This window comes from Hemibagrus wyckioides, linkage group LG26 (assembly GCF_019097595.1).
Source record: "Hemibagrus wyckioides isolate EC202008001 linkage group LG26, SWU_Hwy_1.0, whole genome shotgun sequence".
Classification (NCBI taxonomy): Eukaryota; Metazoa; Chordata; class Actinopteri; order Siluriformes; family Bagridae; genus Hemibagrus; species Hemibagrus wyckioides.
In genome coordinates, this window is record NC_080735.1 from 16593628 (window position 1) to 16598916 (window position 5289).

Genomic DNA, 5289 nt, shown 5'->3' on the forward strand with positions numbered 1-5289 from the left:
CTAATAATTATTATTATCTCCATTATATTATCAGTGTAAAGTAGCTTCAGTAAAATGAGTGAAGGATGCCTCATCCTGGAGTGTTACAGGGTTCAGAATCTCTGAATATATATGGCCTTTTAAATAAATACACACTGAATTGGAGGTTTATTAGGCATGCCCTTCAAGTGCCTAATAAACTGGTAACTCCATGTCCGGTGGCATTTTTATCAATCTAGAAAATGAATGTAACAGCCTTTGCCCGAGGCACACATTCCTTTCAAAGTGGTAAAGCGAATCGGATTTATTTTATTAATCTACTTGACTGTAATTGTAGGACTGGCAGCTCCCCTGTGTCCTGTTAGAGAGCAGAAGCTCTGTCAGAGGGCCATCTGTGGCACCTGCTCCTCTCACCGTCTCAGCATTTGTAAAGGAGTCGTCAGACTTATCAGGTCTTATCGGCCCTCGTTAATGCTAGCTGGCTGATCGAGCATGATGGGAAATGTAGTCTTAGGAGAAGGCTTATAATGTAGTTAAATATATGCACATACATGTAGTTCTTTTCTTACATGATGCATGACTTAATCGTAGCTAGTCTGATGGTGTAATAGCTAGAACTGGAATGATCCCACTTTATTGTTTAGACAGTGAGTATCAGAGTTGGTTTTTTAAAGTGTTGGACTCATGACCGGAAGGTTGGGAGTTCAAATCCCAGGTCCACCAAGGCGCTACTGCTGGGCCCCTGAGCAAGGCCCTTAACCCTCAGTTGTATTTACATTTTAAAAAATCCAATTATAGTCCTTTCTTCTAATTCTAGTCCTTATAGATCGGTTCAAACTCATTCTTCTGTTTTTTTCCCCTTCTTTTTTTCTTCTGGAACCGAGCCCATCCCCCATCACGGCTATCGGCTCTGCGCTTGTCTCTGCTAATAGCATGACAGGACAGTCCTGAAGAGACTGATGCTTTCCAGAGGTTATCAGGAACTGGTTTATCTCTGAGCCTGACAAAATCCTGAGCAAGTTCATGTCATGGGAAAACAAGCGTGATCAAACTAGATGATTGAATAGATCCAAAAACATAGACGCATAAAGTCGGCCTCTGAATTAGCAGCCAGGTTTATAAGTAATGAGAGGATTGTGAACGGTGATGGATCCATGGTTCTCAGACAGGGGTTTGTGATGAGTATCACTTTTTTATAATAAAAAAAAAACTAGCACTGGGGTTTTCAAGATTATTTTTGAAAATATAGTCAGGCTCGGCTTTTAAGAAAGAAAGAAAGAGTGTGAGGCAGTTAAGGAAGGAAGGTTGGAAGAAAGGAAGGAAGGAAAGGAGGGAGGGAGGGAGTGAAGGAAGAATTTATTTGAAATTCAGGCAAAACACCAGAAATTGACATAAAGAACTAGCTAGCTGGAGATGCTTTTCAACTAGCATCTGTGTCTTTCAAAATTAATTTTGAAAATATAGTCAGACTCTGCTTTTTTAAGAAAGAAAGAAAGAAAGAAAGAAAGAAAGACAGAAAGAAAGAAAGAAAGAAAGAAAGAAAGAAAGAAAGAAAGAAAGAAAGAACAGGAGGGAGGCAGTTAAGGAAGGAAGGAATGAAGGAAGGAAGGTTGGAAAGAAGGAAGGAAGGAAAGAAGGAAGGAAGGAAGGAAGGAAGGAAGGAAGGAAGGAAGGAAGGTTGGAAAGAAGGAAGGAAGGAAGGAAGGAAGGAAGATGATTTTATTTGAAATTCAGGCAAAACCACCAGAAATTGAAATAAGCTAGCTAGCTAGAGATGATTTTCAACTAGCATCTGTCTTTAAAATTATTTTTGAAAATATAATCAGAATCTGCTTTTTTAAAGAACAAAGAAAGAATAAAGAACCAGCTATAGCTGAAGCAGTTAGCTTTAGAAGCAGGAAGTGTTGACAGAGGATGAGGAAAAAGCTCTACTTATTTGCTCTGTTCTTTATGTGAAGTCTGTGTGATAATCAGAGGAAATGGAAATGAATTTAAGAAATGAATCCATGATTTAAAAACAGTTCTGATTGTGAATCTTTTGGCTCTAACCGTAACTGAACGTAACGTCTCTTTTCTACTAAATGACTGATATAAAATACACGTCTCTGAGCCAGTGCTTTATCATCACACTGAAAAGATCAGATTTCCCACCGAATATATATTCTATAAATCTGTAATTTAATGTCTGGTTACACTGATCAAGATTTTTTATTTATTTATTCATTTTATTTATTTTATAGTTACTCAGGATTGCACTCACTTTTCCAGTATGTCACTTATATGATAAAAAGAATTAATTATAAATTTAAAATGAATATAGAATTTTTAAAAAGTTAATTTATTTATTGTCATCTCTAAAGAATTACAGTAGCGAGACACCTAAATTAAGGTGACCTTTGATTCATGTTTTATTAATTCATTTTCTTTTACTTTTATATTAATTACATTTCAATTTTATTTTAGATTTTAATTGTTTTTATTTATTTATTCATTCAGTCATTCATTCGTCACTGTTATTATTTGTTTGTTAATATATTTTTTAACCACATTTTAATTTTTTGACTACTATATTAATTTGCTTCTTGGCTTTTCTTTCTGTTTTTTTTTTTTATTTATTTATTTATTTTTGTTTGTTTTCTTTTTTTAGGTTTTCTTTCTGTCACTGCTATTATTTGTTTGCCATTACGTTTTAACCACTTTTTATTTTTTGGAGTATTATATTATTTTGTTGCTATGCTTTTTCTTTCTGTTTGTTTATTTATTTATTTATTTATTTATTTATTTATTTATTTATTTATTTATTTATTATTTATCTATCACTTTTCAGGTTTTCTTTCCATCACTGCGGTTATAGTTTTACCACTTTTTAAATTTTTTTGACTACTAAATTATTTTGTTGCTTTTATTTATTTATTGATTGATTGATTTATTCATTTATTTTCACTTTTCAGGTTTTCTTTCCTTCACTGTTATTATTTGTTTGCTTTTTTTTTGCTATTTTATTGTATTTATTTATTTATTATTTACATTATTATTTTATTGTCTGTTATCATGTTGTGAAATGTGCAAATGGGAAGTAATTAGAAATAGCCTTTATTTGTCACATATACATTACAGCACAGTGAAATTCTTTCTTCGCATATCCCATCCTTGGAGGTTGGGGTCAGAGCACAGGGTCAGCCATTATACAGCACTCCTGGAGCAGAGAGGATTAAGGGCCTTGCTCAAGGGCCCAACAGTGGCAACTTGGCAGTGCTGGGGCTTGACCCCCCGAACTTCCAGTCAACAAACCAGAGCCTTACAAACCATCAACAACATCGACAACAAGGAGAAAAGCTTTGACAGTGTGAGAGATTCTTGATTAAACGCTCATCTTATTTCCACTAATAAGAGCACGGTGTGGGACGAAGCCAGACTCACAGGACAGCTCCAGAAATGTAAATGAAACTAATGCTAATAGACAGAAAAAATAGATTTTTGTTCTTTTCTAGCTCAAGCTCACTTTAAAGGAAGCTTTTATAATCTTTCAACGTCAAAATTTCTCTCATGACCGATAGCACCGGAGAAATCACATCGTTTGAATTGACTTTAAACAGTCATTTATACTTCTCATTAGGGGTCCAAGCACCACACTGAATCACATATCATCCAAGCAATAAGCTTCATCTTCATCATCACATCAACCTTTTCGCATCTCAGGAGTCTGTCTAACCCACACTTCCTCCTCTCTTCTGTCTATTTTTCCTTTTTCCCCACCCTGACAGCACAGTCTTGTCACCTCTGCCATTAAAGAACCCAGAGACATTTTTCCTCCTTTTTTCTTTGTTTGTTTGTCTTTTTATTTCTGACGTCGGGGCAACAGGCGAGTCTCACCCAGAGATCGCATCACCATCAAACCGGAGCTGTCACGAGGCCAAGGTTCCTGATCAATGACAGCTAAATCAAAAGAGCAGTCAGTCAGGTAACAGGGACTTTTTTTTTTTGCCTGGCTGGTCACAATACGGCGGCAGATTGACACCTTTACCGTGTGTCAGTATTCATCACTTAAAGCTTAAAAACAAAAGGTGGAGTCTTCCATTTGGTTTCAGCCTCATTCCTAGACTCTGTAGTTATGCGAAGTCTCATCGATTTTTTATCTTCTAGGCCAGTAATAATTTAAAGCTCTGTTTATGCTGATTGAAGGACTGAGGTCGCTGCAGGTTTTAAGTCCTGAGCTGTTTACCTGATCGATATCGTTGGGATTGACTGGAAGTCCATGGCACTCTGGGGATGAGGAGAGACATTCAACTCTATTTGCCCCCGGGGACGTTTCAGTAAAGCAAGTCTGTGTCTCAATTACTCTCCGAGTCTCTTATAGCGAACGCCTGGATTCTGCGTGTCTATAAAGCAGTTACCGTGGAAATAAAGCACGGCGTCTCGTTCTTTCGTCTCCTCATCTTTGACTGGAGCAGCATGCGAGAGCCCCACGGGATGAGCCTCGGCGCCGGTTACGTAACGGAAGCAGCGATATATAGTGAAGAGGTCTGAGCTTTCATCAAGACAAAACACACACACACACATCTGAAGAGAGAGATATAAAGTAGAGGTCTTCCCCTTAGGTCTAAAAGTAGTGTCTGTGTCTACTTTCATATGAGCTTCATATTAACCCCCACTGTGGAGTGAGACATGACCAAGACATTCAACGTTGAACAGGAGCTTTCGAGTTCGAGTTAACGTTGATGGAAGATGGAAGGAGTCTCCAGCGTCAGTGCTTTCTAACGGTCTGAGGTAAAGCTGTAATGTTAACGTTTTCCGCAGTGGAAAGTTGTCATGATGAAGGTTTCTTCTTGTGTTTTGGTTTGTTTTTGTCTCCACATCATTAAATGCATAAAATAAACAACTCATTAATGAATATGTTTCTGTGAAGAGTTCATTTTCTGCTCTCTAAGAGGGTTCTGCTTGGAATTCTTAAGGAAAGAGAAATACTTTGCTCTGTGTAGAACCTTTACCTTTACAGCACGATGCAAAGAACCGTTCTAGATTTTCATGTATGTGCTGTGAAACTGTACAATGGAACAAAAAGACAAAACTGAATCCACAGATTTATATACGATGTCTCTGTCTCCTTCTCTCATGTAAAACCGTATTACGTCACCATGCCTATCTCCAGCTCTCTCTCTCTCTCTCCCCTCTCTCTTTCTGCCTCTCTCTCTCTCCTCTTGTTTTTAGTCAACTGAGCAGCTCTGTACTATTTCTGTGTTCCTTAAGTGATGTCCCCTATAATGTAATTGCAAGACGTCTAATTGAAAAATGGACAGAGTGAGGGGGAGA